This window comes from Ambystoma mexicanum, chromosome 5p (genome assembly GCF_040938575.1).
Source record: "Ambystoma mexicanum isolate Mex_15411 chromosome 5p, UKY_AmexF1_1, whole genome shotgun sequence".
Taxonomy (NCBI): domain Eukaryota; kingdom Metazoa; phylum Chordata; class Amphibia; order Caudata; family Ambystomatidae; genus Ambystoma; species Ambystoma mexicanum.
In genome coordinates, this window is record NC_090930.1 from 854,558,338 (window position 1) to 854,583,385 (window position 25,048).

The window sequence follows — 25,048 nt, forward strand, 5'->3', positions numbered from 1 at the left end:
CATGGTGCAAATTAAGTTATAGGGTTTGAGATAGCAAAGTGTATTTTGCTCTCTGAGGTATGGTACTCTGCCTGTGCAGCAACGCACGATTGTAGTGCAGGCAGGGTCTTTTTCAGGCACCTGTCTGTATTGCAACAGTTAGACACACTCATGGACTCTCATTGTATTGCCTGCAGCTGCCGTGAGTGGCTCTGGCAGGAATAGTCACAGCATGAATGTGATATACACAACATGGAAGAGTCAATGGAACTCACATGACTTTTTACAAGATGTAAAAAGCTCCAAAAGGCACTCCCTTTCAGCCCCCTTACCCTCTTCATTCTTGCTGTAATCAGAATGATAGACAAGTAGCATTTCAAGTGCAATGTTTGCAGTTCAGGGCAATGGTGTTCTAGCATAGATACAGGACACTTTCATCACTAGCAGCCTTGAGGAAGGCATACCGGCCGTAGTATATATGCGAGAGACCGATCTTATGAAAAAGGTGCACATAATCCAGAATAGTCAAACGACTCAGATTAACTACCTCACAGAAAGCAAAAGTGCTGAAGCAAGGATACAGGAGACCAATAAAAAGCAAGGAGAAGGCTACACATACATGGGTAGTAGAGGAACATTAGAAGCTTCCGGGAAGGTGTCCGTGTACAGACAGACTGAGATTAGAAGAGGGACACGGTTTTCAAGTAGTTGTACCATCAGAGAGCAAAAGAACAAGTGGCTGTGGTGCGCAATACATGAATTATCACTACTATTATAGAAGAAGCAACACTATAGCCAGTGAAACCATGAGTGAGGCTTTCTGAAGATAATACCTTGAGAACTAAATCACTCTGAAGGTTGACAATTCTGAAAGGTTTTGGGCATGGAAATTTGACAAATTAGGCAATATGAGATTTAATGAGATGCCCAGTATCAAACATCGGTTAAGAGGGGATGCTGGGATTTGCACCCACCCTGCAATTTCTGCATTTTTCTACTTTATTTTATTCAATTCTTATAATGAACTAAAATAATACCATTTTATAGAACTGACTTGGAGAGTACACACATAGCATAGCCCAATATCAACATTTTAAAACATTTATTTTTATTTTTATAGAAGCATATTATGCAAAATTGGAATGATTCTAGCTTCACTGTCTCCGTTATCAAGGGAAGTACATAAGTATCTGTGTATCTGTGTTTCTCTTTTGGATTTTTAAGCTTTAAATACACCCAAAACACACGCTTGTGACACTGTTATGGATGATGTGAGAAACCTGAGGGTATTCTCACCCCGAAACTGCCTGGATCCTCTTCTCTGGTGGCCAGGGAAAGGCCATCACGTTAGGATCGCAAACTTGTGGGTGGAGGAGCGAGGGAGGATCACCTGGGTGGAGGGTCCTCAGAGTTTGGGAGTGGGATGCCCTCAGGCGAGACATGGTATCTCCCTTTTTGCAATCCTGATCAACCTAGCCTTTCCCTGATCTTTATGGGTTATTAGAAGACCTCTCTCTTCAAGTCCCCACATGAATGTACTGGGACGAGGAAGAGAAGACTAAGAGTAATGAACACTACACCTTCATTTAACCACTCTGATACTGAGAAGAGGAAGATGCCTGTAAAGTATGGTGAGAGTCAGGCAAATCCTCTTAATTATGGTCAGGCAAGTCTAATTAGACATCCACACCTACAGCCTGTCAAGGGGCTGCATGTGTATAAAGGGAGACCATTGAGGAGAGAAGGTGAGCAACAGAGAGGCCTGTGTAGGAGAGACCATCGGACCCTTTTCGTGAGGAGGCAGCCGTGGTGGGACCTGAAGTGTGACCAGGATGCTGGCCAACAATCCCGAGGTGTGGGAGCCTCCTTGACAGAGCTTAAGCAGGTGGGAGCTGCGAACGATGTTGAGAAAAGATGTTGGTCGGGGTCCACCCAGAGGCAACAGGGTTTCCGGCGCATTCAGAAGTGGAATCGACATGTGAGCTGGGCTCGCAGAGGTCGGAGCGCCAGCCTGTGAAGCTTGAGAAAGCAGCAATAGCCGCCGGAGCAAGACACAGCTGACCAGTGAGTGTTGGGCATAGAGACTCGGAAACAAGGACTCTCCAGGCAGGCTGCATGCAACAAACGAAGTGCTGTGTGAATGAAAACTTCAAAGCACGATGAGTACATATTGAATGCCGAACTGAATGGAGGTTTCTAAATAGCGGTACACTGTATACTTTAGCACTAATTGTCACTTCCATTCAATTCGGTGTTCAAACTCTACCTATTGAATACTGAACTTAATGGAAGTTGAAAACAGCCTTATAACTACATATATTGAATACCGACTGAATGAAAGTTGTAAACAGAGTAAAACAACTCATATTAAATGCTGAACTGAATGGAAGTTTTAAAACAATGCTATCCCAAGCAGATTGAATAGCGAATTAATGGAAACCTAAGAATTAAAACCAGATTGAATATTGAAATATGAACTTTATAAACAAAGCAAATGGCTAATAAGGGCTAAAAAGGAAAATGCCCATGTGAAAGTAACCTATGGTGAAGGAAACAAGTATGAAGGTGTGCAACCAAGGGTGGGGAATGAACAAGACCCTCACTAAGTGATCTTTGTGAGTGAACACTGGCGGAGCCAATAGGCTAATCAGGAGAGGCCAGAGGAGTGAACCTATTGCACAAGAAGCCAAGAGGCCAATAGGGAGATTCTAAAGGAATGTGAACTTGTACACAGGGCTGAAGAGCCACAGGGTTCCTGGTTGCGCGCCTGTGATGGGTGGAGCATGTGGTCTGATAACTGCTCCTAGATCAGTGAGCCCTGCCTTGTGAAGATAAAGACATGGTGGAACCAACCCAGATGGCGCACTGCAAGTGACCTGGTGAGTCAAACCAGAAGGAGGGTCAGGTTGATCCAGTGTTAAGCTGAACTTTAAAAGACGGAATTACATATTTTTTGCTATTTTGAAGTCTTGGTGAAGAGAACCCTAAGAACTTGATATCATCTTGAAGATGGGCCACAAGACCTTTTCGTTTGTTATGTTTTTATGTTATGTTATTTTATTCATAAAGCGGCAAAGCCTGAAGGCGTCCAGGCACCATAGAAGAAAAAGGGTAGACACTATATAAGCCAGATGGCAAGTCAAAATCTAATTAAACAGGAATGTCTTCAACTGTTTCCAAAAGGTTAGAAGGTTTGCTGTGTTACGCAGAGGAACTGGCAGGGCATTCCAAGCCTTTTTGAATTGTGTTGCTTTGAACTTGATGAAGGGAATGCGCGACAAGTTTGTGGTACAATTTGAACTTGAACAAGGTAAAACCTAGGACCTTTTTGAGGAACAGTCTTGAATTTAGGGAAGAGTAGCTGAAGAATAGGCTGGGAGCTGGAAGAAGCACGGACTTTGTGTTGATCACCATTTCTTTGATTATTGACATCCCCACACACTGTTTAGCTTTAGTTGTGAGGGCAAGTATAGGTTTTGGACACAGCCAGACTTTTAAGTTGAACTCTTTGACTCAGACTTTCATTGGTTTTGTTCAGGTAGGGAAAACCCACCTAAGTATAGGGCAGGTTAGGCTGTTTACCATCCTGACATTTAAGTTAATTAATATATTTTGTTTTACCTTTGAGTCTGTTGTCTGTGTCTTGCTTCGTGATTCCTTCACAATGAACTGGAAGAAAGAAAATATGAATTGTACAAAAAACCAAAACATTTTTTGTTTTAAATGAGCAGACCTTAAATTATGCTTACCAGAAGCCTGCAATATTGTGTCAGCTTTTTTCCACCTACAACTCCTTCCACTCAACTGGCCTACATAAAAACAAATATCAGGTGATGGGCTAAACAATGCCACTAGAATGTTTGAAGGCAAACCTTTTCACAGAACACAGCACAGTAATGTCAGTGATATATGGATGCATATTCTGCTACATAGTGATAGACAGACTGGGACTTTTTCTGCTAAATTTTAAAAGCGTTTCGAGACTAAGGTCTCAGTTATTCTGTTTTCTTACTGAACATTTCCTGTCTAATACTTGTGTTCTCACTCGATTTGAGAATGACCACTTGCTATATACACTCTATCTAACACAGACAATGGGTAAGCCCTATTGTTGAACATAATGGACAACTTTTAATTGGGAGTCTTCTTCAAAATTCCAATTATATTGGATTAATGGAGACCTTGATTTGGTTTCACGTCACGTCTTGACACTGTTTCGCTATGCTGCAGAATTTCTCTGAAGCTAAAGGTCATTTGTGGAGATGTTTTTGAATTCGTTTTTGTGATTTAGTATGAGTTAGTTTCTACTTGTTACCACAGGAAACAGTCGGAATATACCTGAGAAACTGAAACCTGTCGTGATAGGATGAGAAGTTACTTAAGAAACATCATACATCTGATTCTTAATCTCCTGTAGGACTGTCTTGAATTTTATGAGAGAAATACTGAGAGAATTCTTCTGGATCTTGCATTTTGAGATTCAGATGTACTTGATGAATTACATGTCTACACAGTGTAATATAAACTAATGTTTTCGTTCGATGACAAAAGATTTTTGGTTTTTAGTTGTGAATAAAAGCTATCTAAGATAAAGATATGTATCTGCTTTTAGAATTTAATTAACGTTGTTAACATATATTAGGGGTGTTTTCCTATTAGAGTGTCTGGGCTTCTCATCTAGGAAGATGAGCACAATTTGCTTTTTAGTATTTAGTCCTTCAGTTAAGGATTTACCCAGAGCACCAGAGGTTCATCTACGTAACAAATCAAACAAACATTTTTTAAAAAAAACAGTTGTGCATCCCTACATCTCCTTTACCCATCACGTATGTAATGACTTTTATTGCCCAGGCCTTACACACCTTTTGAACTAATTAGAGTAACTGGATTCCTATTTTGTTTTTATATGGGTGCTATTGTTGGTATGTTGACCAGAAGCGCAGTACAAAGTATAGGAAGTCATCAGAGGCATGTCTGTGCAATCTTGTCTCTTAACCCTGGTAGGATTCACTTCTATTGACAACACATTGTGCTGCTGACTTAGATGTGTATTGCTCACTTGGATTGAGGGGAGGGGGGACATTTCGATGTGGAGAGAAATTGGTGGGTTCTGCCAATCATTCCACTCTGCACGTGGGGCATAATTCCCAGCAAGTCTACCTCTGGGGGTGAACAAATGTATTTACAACCTTTGTGTTGGACGCATGACAATTTAGACCAACTAAGTATTCAGAATATTTCATGTGCTCTGATTGGCGGAAATGACAGCTATTTCAGCTAATCACTGCACACCATTTACAGGCCATCTAATGTGGTGACATTTTCTTGCACGAAAAGTGCAACATGCTTGCATGCGCAATAATACCAAGTGGCAAAAACACACATTTTACACTGTCGGTGCAATGGTGCAAGGAGCACATTTTATCTCACAATCCATCATTCCCTTTCACGGTATGAACATTTCCAATGTCATCCATACTTATTGCAGACCACAGACCTTGGCGCAGTGGTGACTGTCTGTAGAGGACAGGGGAATCAAACAGGTAAATCAGAGGTGCTGTTACACAAGAAATGACCTCCCGCTAGAGAACCTCGTGCGTCTTCTTGGCCTCTTTTCACCCCTGCTTAACAGCCTGGCTCAGAGAAGATGCAATGAGACAGCAGTGGAAGGATCCCACCGCCGCAGTGCCTGCAGCTTCTGTGCCTCTGAATGCTCAAATCCCTGCTCCAGTGGAGCCAGATTGCTCCATTTCTAGTCAATGGTCTTTACATACCTTATTACTCAGAAAAGGCAATGGTTGGTTGCAAGGATGCATTCCAGAAAGCAGCATTCGCACTTGATTGGATTGTGCTAGCATGCTGGGTGTGATGGAGGTTCTGATTTGTGCACATGGGGATATTTTGAAAGCACAGCCTAAAAGGGCACAGCAAAAAGCATCATGTCTTCAAAAGGCGTAGATGTGTCGGTAAAAGCTGCAATGGATGAGAAGAATTTGAGATAGTTTATCTCTAGACAAATCTGCCATTCTTTTTTAACGCTGTTTGAAAAAGGTTTGGATTGACTTAAATGTTATGTTGTGCTATGTTAAACGTTCCTATACCACACACTGTTGCCACCTGCTTGGGTTCGTGGTACTTTGACTGATCTGTAAATCAAAAAGGGAGTGCAGGTATGTTAGTGGGACTGACTGGGGAAAAAGAGCAAGAGACCTGTGATGGGCTCTTGGCAGCTTCAATTCCGTTTACATCGTTCGCTGAGTGTGGTGTGTTTTTCAGTTGGTAGCCGCCATGTGCTGTTCGGCGAGGCTATGTGTGATTTATTTTCTTGTGGTGTAGTGAAGTGTGTGTGGTTTGTTGTGCTACAGAGGTATGGTTGTGCTTAGTTCAGAGTTTGAGAGGTGTATGCAGATCGATGGGTCTTTTAATAGGGTTGGTTAGTGGCAGTACCCAGTATCCAACCTTCTCTGCTTTGACTGGCTGTTGGCCATATCCCTTCCTCTGTCGTACATTCTGGTGTACTACAATTACCACTCCTCTGTTGTGTGCAGAAGTGTGGGTTCTCAAAAGAATGTATTCCGTGGCAGTACCTTTTTCCCCCAGTGTTCAGACCAAGTGCTGGCTATACCCCTTACCCTTTAGTATATTCTGGTGTGCAGCAGTCACTACCTGACCTGTTTACCTAGGTCTCCGTCCCATTCAGACGCCTCTCTTCTTCCCTTCACTCCACCCAGGTCTGCACTATTCCCCAGTCCTTTTCAGTTGTGTGTCCATTTCGTGGTGTGTGGGTGTTAGTTTGTGTGCGTCCCGTTCAGAGTTGAAGAGCCGGGTTTTAGATGTTTTCGGAATTTTAGTTGGCCCTTCAGAGTTTTTATTTCTCTTGGGTGTGAGTTCCAAAGTTTTACGGCTAAGCAAGAGAATGCTGATCCACCAAGTATTTTCCTTGCGCATAGTTTAGGTTCTAGACGGATGTCATCACTAGATCTGAGTGTTCTAGTCAGCTGATATCTGGTGATTTTCATTTGTATGAAGTATGCTCCTAGGTCGTGGATCACTCTTTTTGTTATGCACTTTTTTTGTAGGTGATACCTTTTTTTACTGGCGGCAGCCAATGTAGCATCCTTAGTGCTGGCGTGATGTTTTACCTGCGCAAGAGTTTGAGCAGCTACGCTCTGTATATGTTGCAGTTTCTTCAGTAAATAGTCTGATATTCCGAGGTGTAAGCTGTTGACATAGTCTATCCTGGAAATGATGGCCAGTGTCATGTTCGTGACCGAGAGGAATGATAGAATCTTTTTGATCGTGTGTAGATGGTAGAATTATTTCTTGATTATCTCGTTTACTTGTGGTTTTATGGCTAGCTCGTTGTCCATTAGGATTCGAAGGTTTTTGACAACTTTGGATGGTGTGGGTGATGTTCCTAGTTCTGTGGGCCATGGGATCTACTGATTGCTTCCTTGGTTGTTGGATGTAATCATAATTTACGTCTTGCCCGGGTTGATTTGAGGTTGTTAGTGTTCATCCATTCATATAGTTCTTTGAGGCAGTTTATTAGTGTTGTATTTTCCCTTTGTTCATCATCTATTTTGTAGATGATTTGGGTGACATCTGCGTAGTTGTAGCAAGTAAAGCCGTGTCTTTTGATGAGGCTGATTGGTGGAGTCATATAGATGTTGAAGAGAAGCAGGAATAACGAGGATCTTGTGGTACTCCACACGTGTTCTGCGGTGCAGATTTGAATGGTTTTATCCATACTGTTTTTGTTCTTTCAGACAAGAAGGATTTAATTCAGAGCACCGCCATGTCAGTTATCCCTATTTCTTCCAGTCTTTTTATGAGGATGTTATGGCATACTGTGCTGAATGCTGCAGAGAGGTTGAGTAGTATCAGTGCCGAGTTTGTGTTGGAGTCTGCGTTGGCCTTTAAGTCATCCCATATCGATAGAAGTGCCATTTCCGTCCCCCTCGTTGGTCTGAGGTCAATGTGTGCCTGGTCCAATAGTTGGTGATTTTCTACGTGTTCCTGTGTTCGTAAACATAGGTCTCTAATCATTTTGCTGGATAGGCAATGTTTGAGATTGGTCAGTTGTTTAAGAGATCTTCCACATCGCCTGTTGTGTCCTTGAGGAGTGGTTTGATGTATTCAGATCTGAATGCCAGCTGTACTTTCCCCGTTGAGAGTGATAGGTTGAAGAGGTTTAGGTAGCATTCCAATGGTGTTTGCTGTGTAAAGATTGATTTACAAATGAACGGTGGTTAGGCGTCCCTTTGGGAGCCTGCATTGTTGCTTTTTCTTACCAGGCTCGGAGGTTTTTCTCTTGGCATTTCGGTGAAACTGTTCACCCTGCTCTCTAATCCCGGGATATGTAGGGGATGGTACATGGTTAGGTTGATTGGTCTGCTTTCTATGATCCGGTGAATGTCAGTGATTTTATTCTTAAAATGATCCACAAGATCATTGCATACTTTTTGTGAAAGTACCAGTGTGTTATTGCATCCAGGGCATTTCTCATCTTGCTTACCATGTTGAATAGTTGTTTCTGAGTGTTGGTGGCTTTGGTGATCTAGTCATCATAGTATTTATTTTTAGCTTTAACAGTTTCCTTTTTGTATGCTCGGATTTGTTTTTGATAGATTATTCTTTTGGCTTGGTCGTAGTCTTTCCTCCATTCTTGTTCTAGTTTCCGTTTCTTTTTTCATTAAATGTAGGTGGGGTGTGAATCATTTTGCCACTGGTTTATTTCGTGATCGGATGAAGGGGACTTTCCAGTTAGATGCTGTCAATTGCTTTGGTGATCCATTTCTGGATTAGGTCTGCTTTTTCCTCTAAATCAACTGCGTCGAAGGTTGCGATAGATGCTTTTGTGGATTCTAATTGTTCTTCTAAGTTACTGCTTCTGCACATCGGGGGGATATTTTGGGGCTGTCTGTTTTTTTTTAATGGTAGTTGTATCACAAACGGTATAATGAGGTGGTTGCTCGATAGTATTTGTATTGGTGGCGCAGTTGAGATCAGGTTTCTATAGGTGAAGATTGCACCAAGAGTGTGTCCTGCCATGTGTGTCGCTCCTTTCACTATTTGTCATAGTCTCATTGTCTCAAGCTGCTTATTTAGTGATTTATGTGAGTTCGCTTTCTCTTCTCGAACCATATGTTGATGTTCTTGAGGATGATCAGGTGATCATGTTCGATGGCCAGGTTTGTGATAGCTTCTATGAAGGTGTCTATGACGGTTATGTCGTAGGATGGCGATCTGTACATGAGTACGAATGTGAGGTTTGTTTGCGGATCCAATGTTAGGTGAAGGACGAGGGATTCGCAGTTCGGAATGTTCAGTGAGTCAACTGGGAAAATCACCTAATCAGATCCCCCTGCCATAAACTCCATGCCAAAAGCACAGAGTGCACTTGTGCCCTGCTGCATCAGTATCCTGATTCGTGGGACCTGCTCTACCACTGGCACAGAGCAGGTTGGGAGGTCACAGGTGGCCTCTTGACAACTGCAGTGACATCCAAGTCTCTGCAGGGCAGAGTCTGCATTTAAAATATGCATCCTTGTTCAAAAACTCTGTAATTATGGGCCTGCCTCCTGATAGCAGACTAATCTTTAAACCTAAGTCAGCCCTGAGTTAGGGTAGGGTGGATGGTAGTCTCATAATTATTACAGCCACATCCAATTTGGTTTCACACATATGTCAGTTCTGTGGGTCCAGTTCAGCTGTGGAAGGATTATGTGTATTCCTCCCTGACAAGACCCACCCCTGTCCACTGAGAGGACTGCAGCCTTGGGGAATGCTTCTCTTTGTTCCTTTGTAAGGGCAGGTAATACCTTTTCTTCCAGGACAGCCAATCCATAGGAGCCTTGCCTGGGACACAAAACCAAAAGGCACACCCATTCATACAGTGCCAGCCGTCACATAACGGGGCACCATTTCTAAAGGCCTTTGATCTTCTTGAGAAGGAAAAGGGGTGGGTTTAGTAGCCAGAGAGGGATCTGGACAGTTTTGGGAGGGTTCTGCCATCTTGATTCTCTCTGACTCTCTATCCTGTCCCATCCACTTCTGCTGGAGCAAAGCACTTTGGGTGTGACATCATAAAGGCAAAGACCGCGCATTGTAAGAGCAAGGATTGGACCCCTAAAGCAGGCTAGCTTTAGTGCAATGACCCAGGGATTCTTGCCCATAAAAGAAGAGGGACTGACCCGACCCTGGTGTACCCCGAACCACAAGCTCTGAGCGTTTGCATCAAACTGACTTGCCTGCGCATAGTAGTACCAGCTCGACCGCTGGACCAGAGCTGGTAACCACCTGATCCGAACAGCTAGAGTAGACGCTTCGAGGCTGCAGCTCATCTTCCGGTTCAACCCCACCTCGACACCAGCTTTCCTCTGGAAGCATCGCAGCTGCCACATCTGTGACCCGAGCCGACACCACGGTCGACAGCTGTCAAACCCCAAAGACATTTTCAGAATGTACTATTGACTGATATCTGCCCCCGGTCCATCTCTGGGCCCTAGAGACTGGCTAGGTCATTTGTATCCCTTTTTGCAACTTGAAGAAATAGCCTTTGAACATTGTGGTGTTTTGAATGCTTTCCTCCCAATTGTCTCATCCCCCAGAGTGCTGCATCTATCCTATCTGTGCATATTCTAGGTTTCTTCTACAGGGGTTGGTTTGTACAGTATTTTCTAATTAGTTACTATTGTACATGGTGTGTCTAATTAAAGTATACATTTTTATAGAACCTTGATTGGACATTCATTTATTTTGGCATGTTATACATTGCTGTTTGGGTTGCTATTGAACCACATGCACACCTCTCTTGCAAGTATAGCCTCTCTCGGCCCACGTTACCACAAAAGGCGAAAGGAGGTATATCTCCTAACGGCCTGTTTTACCTTTACAAGTGTTTTGGCACTTGGTTTGTCGAAGTGTGTTTGCTGAGTGGGCGTTTTAGCCTCTACTCATCCTTGTACTCTTGCATGGCAGAAGTAAATTTCATCAAATAGGGCCACTATGAAAATGGCAAGAGGACGGTAACTAGAATTTTAAATTCTACCTATAATGTGTTCCGTTGTTTTTGCCTTATGTCATTCAGAGAATAGCACACAATGTGCACTAAGTTCACGTTAAATCACAATGAATCGAATGCTTGTGATGTGATTTGGACAGACCAGACTCCTCGTGTGGTGGAGTGTGTTTCTATTTCTGGTCTCCCCGCTTCAAAAGTGGGGTGAGGACATGGGCCAGGAAATTAGCCACCTAATCCACTTCTATCTCTTGCTGGCTATCAGCGCCCCTTAGTTTAGCCACAACATTGCTTTTCATTTTCCTCCCACAGGTTTACTCTCCTGTCACCACTCTCTCCTAGGAATGCTGCCCTAGTCTTTCCTGATATATTCCTAGCCACATTCCGACTCCTTTTATAATTTAGCTGATTAGGTTATTGATTCAGTGGGGTTCCTTCCCGCTTCCCTGTTGGCTTTGTGCCCCTTTATTAGTCCTGGCATTATAGGTCCACTTACTCTCCATAGTTATAGCTGGTGTTTGTGACTCCCTGCCAGCGTGGTGCATAAATGTCTAATAAAGATTGCCCCGTGCCCTAGAAACTGCGGCCTGAAGTGACAAATAACCTGTCTGCCATGCTGGAGTCAGGTAGCAGAAAAATGTTGACCTGTGGACCAAGCTCACGAGGCACTCCAAGTTTCTGTGAGCAAGTTTGCTTCTCTGTAGCAGTGCTGCTCTGATCATGGAAATTAGCTGCCTGGATCATCTGTGTCTGCTGTAACGTGATTGTGGAGCCTCTGTCTGGAGTCATGTCTATATCAGCATACTCAGCATCTGCTCCGTCCAGCCTCCCGCTCCATGCATGGACCTGTTAAAGGGTGTTTGCAAGCCTTGTAGACGTATCTGTCCATTTGAAGTATAGACGACCCTCATTCTGGGGGTCTACTTTCTTACAGCTTTCTTTTGGGATGGCTGGTCATAGTTCTCGTTGTCATACAACTGGTCTTATTCTGGCATTCCCTAATATAGGTGCCCCCTTTCTCCTCACAGTGATCCTGCTCCTTACTAAGCAGTGCGTGAGGCCGCGACTAACACAAGGAAGGTCTGAGGGTGCTCTGGGGGATCCGCAAAGCGCTTCTTTAGGGGTTGCTTCACAAAGAGGGTGCTTGACAGAGAGGGTGGCTCTATCTGCCAGCCCTAACCTGTCATGCGAGGCAGTAAACTGATGACCTTGCCATTACACCCAATATGTAGATATTCTCTCACCAGATACACACACAGAGCACATCCATACACACATCAATCCTGGACCTCCCCATACCATACACTCAACGACATCATATACTAATCATAAAAACACGATGCCAACACCAGATGTTCACAACGTGCACAGGACACAAACTACAAACACACTCGTGTTAGGTACAAGCACTGCACACACACACAAACACACTCACGCACGCACGCGTGCACACACACACACATACACACACACACACACACACTCTTATTGCTAGCAATGTCAACGGCAGACCATTAATGCTGACTGTCTGAAATCAACACCTATTTTCCTGTCCTCAAAAATATGCAAGGCTTCATTTCCCTTTTAATTTAACCCTAGCTACTGAGCTTTGAACGAACATTGGTCTGAGCTTAAGTAATCCCTGTTGATTTCCTTGCAACAGCAGCAACGGCGCCAACAGCAGCCAGAGATAAGAGGCCCAATTCATCAGAGCTGCAGCTCCTGAAAACTCTTAGCTGCGCATCAGGGGCCAACATGCGGCCCCTCCACAAATCGCACATTGTGGCATGTATCATGCAGGCGGTGAATTTTGGTATTTCAGCAGCCTTCTCCTGTTATAGTGAAGGCAAGTCTGCAGGCGCATGTTGAATCCAAACGACGCCATCTCTATTGCCTGTGCGCATGTGTGTACTAAGTCATGTTCCTAAGCATTCTGCGCTCACCCGGGGGAGCATTGGGTAGAAAAAGGGGGATCCCAGGAAACGACCTGGCATCCCTCCACCCCAAGGGAAGCATGCAGTCATAAATTGGGGGCTACGCTGTGTCCACTCTCAGGCTGGGTGCATAGTTGGTCCTTTAAAAAGCTACAGCTGAAGGTTAAGAGAAAGCGAATAAGGATTGATAATCCGGTCTCGTGAATTAGGCTAGTACTTGTCATTGTCCAACTAAATAACATACCCCCAACTTGCAGACCTTAACCAGGAGAACATCTTAGCATTGAGCCCCACCCAAGTGGAGAAAAGAGATAATTAATGTCTCTGCTCCTGGGTCATGGTGGACCTCCTACACACAATGGTGCTCGTTATAATATGATATGAAAGGTTATTTATAACGCGCTCGGGGGATCGAACCTGTGCTGCTCCATGTCGTCTTGCTTCGGAGATGGAACCTGTGCTGCTCCATGTCGTCTTGGTTCTAAGGCAAGCATGTTGCCCATCTGAGCTATCCTCCGTTGGGAAAGTCTACAGCATAGCTCAGTGAGGAAAAGGCACTGGTACAGTACATCCAGTAAAAGCCTGTAGAGCGAACCAGAATAACATCCCTGAAGTGTTCTTAGCTCATTGTAAATTTATAAAGCAGGATGTTAACCCTTTGACTGCCCTTAAGATGTTTATGTAGATCCTAATTTTAGTAGGAAAGCATTAACGTTGTTCTTAGCTCTGCACCTCCTCAGAGGTTCTCTGCCTTTCCTCTCCTTCCCCCAGAAGCTCATGGTATCTCAAGCTCTGGTTCTCTCTAGCTTTCTAAATCTACCTGCCTCTACTCTCCGCTCTCTGCAACTAATCCAGAACAGGACTGCGAGACTTGTCCTTGGCCTCAAGCCCTGGGATCGTATCTCTCCAGCTCTGAAATCTCTTCACTGGCTTCCAGTGGATGCAAGGGTTAAATTCAAAACCCTCTGCATTGTCCACAAGGCTTTCTGGGGCCTGGGTCCAAAATACCTTCAGCTATCCCTCGGCAAATACCTCCCCTCTCGAGCTCTTCGCTCCTCTACCTCCAACTCACTCAGGGTCAGCCGTTTTTCTAAAAAATGAGCTGGGGGTAGATCTCTGTCTTCGGCTGGGGCCTCCCTCTGGAACAGCCTCCCTGCCACTCTAAAACTTGAGGAGAACCATCTCCGGTTCCGGAAGCACCTCAAGACCTTCTCTTTTCTTCTGCCTTCGCTCCCCCTGTGCCCTGCTGATCTGTTCTCTCTTGGCACTGTGCACCTGGCCACCCTCTGTCTTTTGGGCCCAGGTACCTGCTCATCCTGTCACCCTCCCGCACTGCCTCCGGGCCACACCTTGCACTGGGGTCTGTATCTGTACCCATACAGCCCCCCCCTTTTTCTTCCTGCACTTATCGGACCTACCCTGTCTGCTGCCTTAAACCTAGCACTTGCAAATTGCTGGCTGCATTACCACTGTTTGTTGCCTTTATTATTTATTTATTGTTATTTATCTGTTTCTCCTCTGCTTCGCACTTTCCACCTCTCCCCTTCCATGCACTTTTCCCCTCCCCCCTCTCCCATGCACTTGCGCGTTCTCAATGTCACTGGGCCTAGTAAGATCGCTGTTTTGTTCTCCCCTGTTCCCCTCCCTTGCCTTGTCGCACTCTGAAACACTTGTGTACGAGTGAGATAGAAATAAAATATCAAGCAATCAAAAACGTTCTGGCAGTGAATTCATCCAGTCAAGGAGCTAATGATGAGACCCAAAATACAGCAACCATAAACCCAACATGCTTTGAAAGCGGGACCTCAACAGCCGGAGATTGCAAAGCAATGGTATTTTGATGCACACAGTTCATTATTGTCCCTGTGTATATTCAAGATGTACAACCCTCATAGGAAACACTGAGCCCGACACAAAACAAGAACTGTGGCCTGGCTGGATCATAATCTCACTGGTAAACTGAAAGGCTGTACATCTTCCTCTGCGCGCCATGCTGTGGAGCCATGCGGTTCACATTGTCTATTTCTGGATCCCGAATGACTGCTTTTGAGAGCCACTGCATAGTCACCGGTAAACACTCTCTCCTGATTCGAGCTTAAAGCACTATGGGGTACTTCTCTTTCATTTCGCCAAAATTGGAGCCACTTAATGTGTCTTACAAATGCGAAATTTCAAAAGAACATTATCTGAAATTGGTTCACTGCACCGGGGCATATTATAGGCTCGGAAATAGTGCAGCTCAAGCTGGGACAGTTTAATACAGTAGTTTGTGTGAAAAGGCTTGACCACAGGTTTTTTCAGACCCCCTATAAATTGCAAGCCACATAGTTTATATTAGCTGACATTTAGAAGTTAGCAAGTGGTACCAGTTACATGTCTGGATTGCAAGAAGGAGGACGAATCGGTTTCACTGAAGGATGTGTAAGGGTAATATGTAGTCATAGTATGTACACCTTATGCTCACCTCCATGAACGAGTGATAGCGAAAATATGTCAAACTCATTTGCTTGAGGGAACCAATGCTGGTATGATTACTATAGGCAGGTGTCATAAAATGAGGGATTGCGCAGCTTTTGCGCAATTCTAAATGTTTGCGTAGCGCGCCGCACAGATGTAGATTGCAAATATCAAGAAGAAGACCATCTCGCGCTTTACGTCCCCAGATTTGCCTTATGCGTGATTTACCAATGCATGAGCACCATGTTGCGGCCTACTGCCGTGGTTCTGCGCGTGTCATTTCGCCGGAAGTGGGATTTCACGGCGATTGTTTGAGCGCGCTGTATCCTGTAAAGTGTAAGTATGTAACCGGAGCAAATAGAGGGCATCGGCAGCGTGGAGGAGAGCTAGATATAGAAGCAGGAAAAAGTGAGCCATTGATTTTATTGACTGCTCTGTTAACTCCTGGCATTGCAATAAAGCCTTATTTATTTGTATATAGAAGACTCAATTACACCGATACATATCATTTTAACAACCGGGTTATTTACTGAACAGGGTAATTTCAGCTTCTTAAATACAGACGTGGATTTTCCCAGGCTTATGTTTACCCATTGGCTGCCGGAAAAGGCACGGTTCTTTTTGCAGCTTTCCTGTTAGTGGCGCATCTAGAGAATGGAAATGCAGTTGGCCGTGTGCAATAGCTACTTGTCTTCAGCTCCAATAGTTTGCAACTTGAGCCGACATCATTAGAATTAAGGGGAAATCACTTTATCTCTGTGTCCAGATGTGCCTATAATGCGAGGGCGTATTGCTCGGGACTGTGACATAGAAACTAGCTTGGTTGAAGAGGTGTGGCTTTCTGGTGTTTATTGTCTATTGGCAGGGGAGCTTATTTGCCATATGTGGTCAAGAAAAGGTCAACAAAGGCTTAAATCTTTCAAAGTTATAGAACGTCATGTAAAGGCCGAAGAAGACACTCTAACCACTGGTCTCTGCAGATAGCTCCCATTTCACGTTCTCACTTTGCCACTGTCAAACCTTTCCTCTCTCTTTCTCCTTCTATGTCTCTCTCTCTCTCTCTCCCTCCCTCTATGTCCCTACCACTCTCTCTTTCTCCCTCTATGTCTCTCTCTCTCTCTCTCCCTCTCTCTATGTACCTTCCTCTTTCTCTTTCCCCCTCTATGTCCCTTCCTCTCTCTCTCTTTCTCCCTCTATATCCCTACCTTTCTTTCTGTCGCTTCCCCTCTCTCTCTCTTTCGCCCTGTCTTTTCGTCCCTCTATGTCCCTTCCTATCTCTCTCTCCATCTGCCTTTCTCCCTCTATGTCCTTTCCTCCATCTGTGTCCCTTCCTCTATCTCTCTTTCTCCCTCTATGTCCGTTTGTCTCTCTCTTTCTGCCTCGATGTCCCCACCTCTCCCTTTCTCCCTCTGTCCCTTCCCCCCTCTCTCTCTCTCTCTCTCTCCCTCTCTTTCTCCCTGTCTGTTACTCTCTATTAACCTCTATGTAACTTTCTTTCTCCTTCCCCCTCTATGTCCCTTCCTCTCTCTCTCTTTCTCCATCTATGTCCCTATGCCCCTCTCTCTCATTCTCCCTCTGTCTCTCTCTCTCTCTTTCTCTCTCTGTCCCTTCTCCTCCTTCTCTCTCTTTCTCCCTGTCAGTTCTTCTCTCTCTCGCTCTCCCTCTATATCCCTTCGTATCTCTCTCTCCCTCTGTCTTTCTCCCTCTATGTCCTTTCCTCCAGCTATGTCCCTCCCTCTATCTCTTGCTCTTTCTCCCTCTGTCCGTTCCTCTCTCACTCTCTCTCTTTCTCCCTCTACGTCCCTTCCTCTCCCTCTCTCTTTCTCCCTCTATGTCCCTTCCTCTCCCTCTCTCTTTCTCCCTCTATGTCCCTTCCTCTCCCTCTTTCCTTCTCCCTCTATGTCCGTTCGTCTCTCTCTGAAATAGAGACACTGCACGCTGTGTGCAACAAGGATCTCAGAACTGGCAGATGTGGGAACGAGTACGTCCTAAAACAACAGAGTTTTCAAGCACCGCCAGAATAGAACATCATTCTCAGTGCGCCTAAGGGCGAGCAGCAAGACATTGCACAATTTACCAGCAGAAAGGGTAAACGTGCTGCCTCCAACTCTAGATAGCTGATTTTTCGGAAAGGTCAATAGGTGGAGCGGAGAGTCCCTCCGGGAACATAGGAGCAACATTTCTATTGGAGTTCGTCCGCCCCTTGGCGATAGAATTCCAGGTCAACCAGACACAAGGGTCTAAATGTAATCCTCTGTGCCACTGGGAGCCTGTGAAGTGACCGGAGCACAGGACTGATATGGGAACCATAGGGAGAGCCAGTGGCCACCTGAACTGCCAGGTTCTGCTGCAGCTGTAGGCGATGAATTGCCAGTAGGCCGAGCCAGGAACAGAGCGCTACTATAGTCAATTCGACTAGTAACCAATGAAGCAACAACCAGAGGTCGCAGATGACAGGGGAAGAACGGAAGCACTTTACGGAGTGCTTTAAGAAGGAAGTGGCCCATTGAACACACTGCACTCGCTTGAGGAGCCATTGAAAGTGAAGAAATGAGAACCCCTATGTTTTTTACCACTGTCAATGGAATAGGAAAATCACTCATGGTAGATGGCCAGAAGGAAGACACCCATAGAGCTGGATTAGGGAGAAACCCCACCACCAGGACCTACATCTTGTCCCCATTCACCTTGAGCCAGTTCCCATTTATCCACTTACCCACAGCCGCCAAGGACTCACACAAACAAAACAACACCTCAGCCTAGTCGAGATCTAACCGAACCAGAATCTGGGTGTCGTCGGCATAGTAGTAACATCGGACACCGCGTCAGAGGATGAGGTGATCCAGTGGCTGAACATAAATGTAAAAAGCACAGGGGTCAAGGCAGAGCCTCGAGGAAATCACAGGAAAGTGCTTGAAGTGAGGAGAGGAAAGGGGGAAGAGAGAGCAGTTGGCCCCTATCAGCCAGGAAGGAGGTAAACCATTCCAGAGCGGGACCAGAGTGGCCTGCCGAGGCCAGGTGGGACAACAGGATGGAGATGTCAATGGTGTCAAATGCCGCAGACAGATCTAATGGTATCAGGGCTCCCACTCCAATCCGGTCAACCAGCATAGCCAAGTCATCAACTATGGACACCAGGACACTGTCCTTTCCCCACCCCAATCGGAAGCCTGACTGAAATGGGTCCAAAAACCCAGACGTTTCAAAAAAAGATGACAGAAGAGGGGATACCAAAGATTCCAATAACTTCATTAAAAAAGGAAGGCGAGAAATAAGATGAAAATTAGACAGAACCGAAGCATCAAGTGATGTTTTTAAAAAAAGGGAAATACGTGCTGCTTGTTTGAGCTCAGTAGGAATAGAACCTGACTGACAGGCTAGATTAACTGCCTCCATGACCCATGAGATGATACCAGGCATGACAGCTTTAAGAGTAACCAAAGGAACAAGGTCAGAGGGAGCCATGAACTTGAGTTGGCTTACTGCCCTAAGAACCTCCTCTGTAGAGCACTCCAGGAACTGAGACCAAGAGTGAGAAGCTACATTTGATGCTTGCAACATAGCTGAATTAAGAGAATTCTGACAATTGAGATGGATATTCTTCCGAATGTCAGTGACTTTGGTGATAAAAAAAAGTCAGAGAGCGAGTCACACAGAGTTTGGTCAGAGAGAACTGTGGGTGATAGCCGAGTGGCAGAAGAAAATGACGTAACGACCGAAAACAATTCTTTGGCTCGATTCAGGGCCAGCTCTACTTTACACATGAAAAAAAAAACTCTATTTAGCAGACGGGGTGCGTAGATGGTAATCTCGGGTAAGCTGCCAAAAGACACTCTTCTCCCTGGGACCATAAGAATGGCACCACTTAAGCTACGCCTGCCTGAGTTCTAAGCGCGTGGCTTTAGGTTCATCTGTAAACCAAGGTTCTGAGGAGCATCTACGAGATTGGATACGTTTAAGTGGAGCAACCTGGTCAGCCAAAAGACTTATTGTCCTTGCAAGAAAGGGCAAGTCAACCGCCACGCGTTTGCTGCACCTGTCGCTTATCATGGACAACATATGATTGTGGTCCACTGAGCGCCAGCTGCGCCTCAAACTGGCTACTAAAGGGGGTTTAGCTAATGCTACTGTACCCAGCACCAAGAATGGAACAAGACACTGTTCAGGCCTCAGCACCTGCTCCACTGGAGAGATGTGGTTGCTAGAAGCAGATGAAAAGATAAAATCTAAAATGCCACCATGCACATGGGTGGACTCATGTACAGTCTGATGGGGACCAAAGTCCATCAATGACTCAAAGAACTGAGCCAACACTGGGACCGGCTGGGAATTATACACAATGTTAAAATCTCCTAGCACCACCAGATTAGAAAAGTTTATTTGAAGGGACGATACTAATTCCAAAAAAGGACACAAAAATTAAGAGTATAGACCAGGAGGGCGATATATACAATTAATAAAATGCCAAGAGATTGACTCTGATACAGAAAAACAAACTAAAAGGGCTTCCTTCTTTCGATCGTTGACCAGGGGGATCTTATAGAATCGTTCACCAGGGGGATCATAGAGAATCGTTGACCAGGAGGATCATAGAGAATCATTCACCAGGGGGATCATAGAGAATCGTTGACCAGGGGGATCATAGAGAATCGTTGACCAGGGGATCATAGAGAATCGCAGAACAGACTTTAAGATGGCAGCTATTCCACCACCAGGATGGAGGGATGTCCGTTCGAAGTTGATGATGTTGTAACCATCCGGGAGCGCCTGCGACAGAGCAGGTGCAGAGGTATCTGCAAGCCAAGTTTCTGTCATGGGAGGCATGAACCTTTTGGTTCAGAGAAAGAGCTGGCCAAGATATGAAAACCTCAGGTGCTCATTTCTCCGGCCTTAGAATGTTGACTGGCAGGCTGAGCCAACTCAAACCTAACTCTTACTTGCACAGGAGCTGTGCTCAATGTGGCCCTCTGGAATGTTTGCCGTTAGGAAAATGCCTGTTGGGCAAAGATAGGTATTTTTCAGGCACTCGTCAGGGGATTGGATATGGGCCAGAATTGTAATTGTAATTGTTTATTTATAACGCCCTTAATACCCAGAGGTTTCAAAGTGCAGACCTGGTGGTTCTCCACATCGTCTCGCTTCCAAGAGGAGCGCATTGCCACTGAGCTATAACTAAAATCCCTGATTGTTTCTCCCAGAAGTCTAACCACGGCCTCAAACCTCTCCCCCACAGCGCACACTGTCACAGGCTAACCATGGATCATATGGAGCAGCTAGGATTGTATGCACATTGCATAAAATGCACCAGGGGTCTCGTATAAAATACTACAGAGAGAGGCAAGCAGCACCCTTCCAGTTGCCAGTAAGTGCCAGCATGCACCGTAGGCACATACTCCCAGACTGGCATCTTGCACAATCCTTCATATAAATAATGTGACATATGGAGGCTGATGCGGGCTGTGTGTTGTCGTGTAATGGAATTAAAGTAACGACAGGGCAATAATGTGATCGAATTCCGCGAAGGCTTCTCTCTGTCAAGCTTTAAGTGGAGCTAAAACCTCAGAAATGAGGAGACAATAAAATTATGCTTTGTAAAAAGGATAAAAGAATATGTTACCTAAGTCTATTAGTGACATAACATGGAATGAATGCACTTAAATTAATAGCATCTTTTACCAGCAGACCATTTTCAATCACGTAATGACGAAAAAAAGAATAAATGCTACACAGTAAAAAAAAAGGCAGAAAAGGTTTAGAAAATGAAGCAGAGCTCTAAAGAAGTGCATGGACTGAAAACATCTGGAGAAAAAAATGCCCCCCCTTGTTAAAAATGATTGCTGCCTCTCTGCTTTCCTCTGCATACCACATCCGGCGAGCAAGTTAGTCCTTCTGATTTTTGTATGATTTTTTTATTGTTGTATCATGCGGCCAGGTTACCGGAACATTGGTATTTGCAAAATAGATGGTGTCGGTTGTCACCACGTAATAGTGCTGTTTTTATATCATGCAGGGTACATTTTCTGCCGGTACCCCAGAAAAGATACATGACCCATATAAGAGCGATCAAGCGTAGCTGCGCGGTACTAATAACTGCCAATACAGCGAACATACAAGCTGCCTAATATTTAGAGTGAGTAAAGTGAAGTAGTAATTTTAAGTGTGAGTTAAGGTTTCTGTTGTATTTGCTTATGCCTATAATGCATGCTGTATTGTTATGTTCGTTCAGGCATCCGGTCCTTCGTATGCTTATGTGGAATGTTTATGATTGAAGGAGAGTGGGGATTCGAGAGAACGGTGCTTGGCGTGAGGTACGTAAGGAGTGAGGAGCGAGTGCAGGACTGGGTGCCGGGTTTATGACTATTAATAAATAAAACTTGAAGAAGCACCTGAGGTTTCCAGTGTTGGCTGCAATACTTCAATTGGCGACGAGGAGGGTCCACCCGGCTCCGGCACCCACACATTGGGAAAGAAGCGAGAGCTGGAGCTCCGAGCAAACAAATTTATTTGCTTGTGCAGATGGTCGATTATAAGTCCTCAGCAGGAAAAGAAAGGATCAAAGGTTCCTGAAGAGAAAATGTTTTGCTTTTTAAAACGACATTTGTTTTGGTCGCGCATACACGCGCGTAGGCGACGGAGCTCGCCCATCATCTCACATTAGAGTAAAGAACTATATAAAACGTCACACACGTCACGTGATGTGCCTCCATTTTGCACTACATGAGGAAGTGAGGCGAGGCGGGAATGTTGCGAGGCATGCTTCATCCTCTTCACAGTACTTGAGAAAAAAAAAAACATTTTTTTTGTTTTTTGTTTTGGTGCAGCAAGAAATAATATATAAGAACATCTTTCACAAAGAATTGAAGTTTCTGTTTTTGGATCATATTAAGGTTGGTGAATTCTGATTTTGTGATACTATATACAAGTCTTGCAAATAGTGAAGTGTCAGTGGAATCTCAAGTAAGCATTCCAAGAAAGATCTTTTCAGGATTTGTGTACGATTTCGAACATGCAAGGAATTAGCATTCAGCCGCCAGACAGTTTTCTTCCAACTCCTGGGCAACCTACAGTGGTTTGGTCCGAATGGAAGGAGTTTTGGTTGAATTATATTCAAACTGTGGAACAAGAAGGTCTCACCCCTCGGAAGAAGAAACTTTTATTACTCCATGCTCTAGGGTTGGAGGGACAAAGGAAGTATAGAGAAGTTCCAGAATTACCAGTTGATGAGGCTGGTGACGTTGATGAGCATGATAAGGCAATCAGACAATTAGATAAATATTATGCCCCAGAGACTAATTTGGCAATAAATAGATACAATTTTTACACGAGAACCCAGAAAGAACAGGAAAGCATCGAAGATTATGTTTTGGCTATGAGGTTGTTGGCCCGTACGTATCACTTTGGGAATGGAATCACCCTTGATGAACTTATTAGGGACCAAATTATAATTTATACGAAGGACACGCTCATTCAAGACAGGTTATGGATGGGAGGGAACCCGTCTCTACCAGAAACCATTGCCATTGCAAAAAGAATAGTACACAGTCAATTGTGTTCTAAAGGGATGAAAAATAAGAAGCAAGAAGCCACTCAATGCATGTTACAGAGTAGTAGCAAAAATATACAAGAAGTGGAAGAGCAAGGACTGATTAATGTTGTGCGAAACAGAGATCGTGCTGAAGTCACCATGAACAGAGGCAATAAATACACGGGATCAGAAATCAGAGGAGGTTTCTCTAAAGGGAAGTCTGGGACCAAACCTGAAATCAGGTCCCCGAACACGCAAGGAAGAAACAGCGACAGATGCTTCAATTGTGGGAGAATAGGCAATTTTGCTTACTCCAGGAATTGTCCTGCAGTTGGACAAAAATGTGGGAATTGCGGAATTAAAGGACATTTTGCAGTTACATGCAGACGCAAAAAGAGAATTTCAGCTATACAAGAGGAAGAAGAGGAGTCAGATGAAGAGAGGATATTTGTAATACATGAACCACCGGGTGAGAGTTTAAATGTCCAAGCTGTGAAGTTATTTTAGACAATTGGAAGTTAAAGGTAAAGGTTGACAGTTGTTCACCGTGTACAATTATCACCAGGAAGACTTGGTAGAGATTGGTCACGGTAGGCCTCAGTAGCAAATTAAAAGCATCAGACTTAAAGGATCCCGGTGGATTTGCGGGGTCAAAAATACACATTGTTGGTTGGTTCTCAAGTATAATCCAATTCAAGGACAGACGTGCACAGGTGAAAGTATATGTTGCTGAAAAAGGTGTGAACATAATAGGATGGAGAGACCAAGCGGGTCTAAGAATAAGGCTGGATCCGTGTGAAGAAGAACACATTCTGATTGTAAACAGCAACATAGAACAAACAAAGACAACAGTGTCAAATCCTGTTGATGGTTTACAATCGAAGTTGGGTTTATTGAAAAATGTTGCCCATAGAATATGTCTCAAACATGGAGCAGTACCAGTAGTGCACACGAAAGCTAGACCTATACCGTTCGCCATTATTGAGAAGGTTGAACAAGAACTTGCTAAACTGGAATCAGAGGGAGTAATTGAAAAGATTGAGTCATCACAATGGGTGAGTCCTATTGTCGTGGGTATAAAAAAGAATGGGAAACCGAGAATCTACGTGGATTTGAGAGATGTTAACAAAAACATCATCACAGACATATTTCCTTTGCCAATAATAACAGAGATGTTGAATCGCATTGGGGATGCAGGCACCTTTTCCACCTTGGATTTATCTAGTGCATATCACCAGATATCACTCACAGAGTACTGCAGGGACACAACAGCGTTCATCACACCTTATGGCCTCTATAGGTACAAGCGGATGCCTTTTGGGTTGGCATCCGCGGCAGCAGTTTTTCAAAGAGTAATGACTCAGGTTCTAAAGGGTTTAGCCGGAACAATGGTATATCAAGATGACATTATTGTGTTTGGCAATGGCACTAAAGAACATGACAAGAGGTAGGATGAAGTGCTGACAAGATTGAAGTTGGTTGGGTTGAAAACGGAAGATAGTAAATGCAGATTCAGAGTGAAAGAAGTTGAGTATCTGGTGGTTCACATGGTGAATGGAAAGGGGTACAAGCCTAAATTGGAGGCTTTGAAAGCGACTAAAGAGTCGCCTAATCCTACTAATAAGGATGAGCTCAGGTCTTTCCTTGGGCTATGCAAGTATTATAATAAATTTGTAAGAAATTCTGCCAGCGTGACGGAACCTTTGAGAAAGCTGATGAAAAAAGATGCAAAGTTTGAATAAAGTGATGAATGCAGTGTAGCAACAAAATGCATAAAAAATGAGATTTGTGGAGCTGTGAAATTGGGAGGGTTTGTTTTTGGTAGACGGACTAAGGTCTTTGTAGATGCCAGTGGTAGTGGTCTAGGGGCGGTGTTGTCGCAGATAACTGATGATGGAAAGGAAAAAGTTATAAATCATGCTTCCAGATCGATCTCTGATACGGAAAGTAGATATTCCATTATAGAAAAAGAATTGTTGGCTTGCATTTGGGCAGTCAATTATTTCAGAAAGTATCTGTGGCGAAGCAGATTTACCATACAGACAGACCATAAACCTTTACTTGAAGTGCTTACTGTGCGTGTAATGTGTAAGGTTTCTCCCAGGTTGGCCAGATTAAGCCTAAAGTTTC

General features: G+C 44.3%; 1 protein-coding gene across 4 annotated transcripts in view; it reads left to right on the forward strand.

Annotated features, from left to right (window-relative positions):
* POU6F2 (POU class 6 homeobox 2) overlaps window positions 1–25,048 on the forward strand; it is an 867,009-nt gene that overhangs the window by 273,366 nt on the left and 568,595 nt on the right. The window lies entirely within an intron of this gene.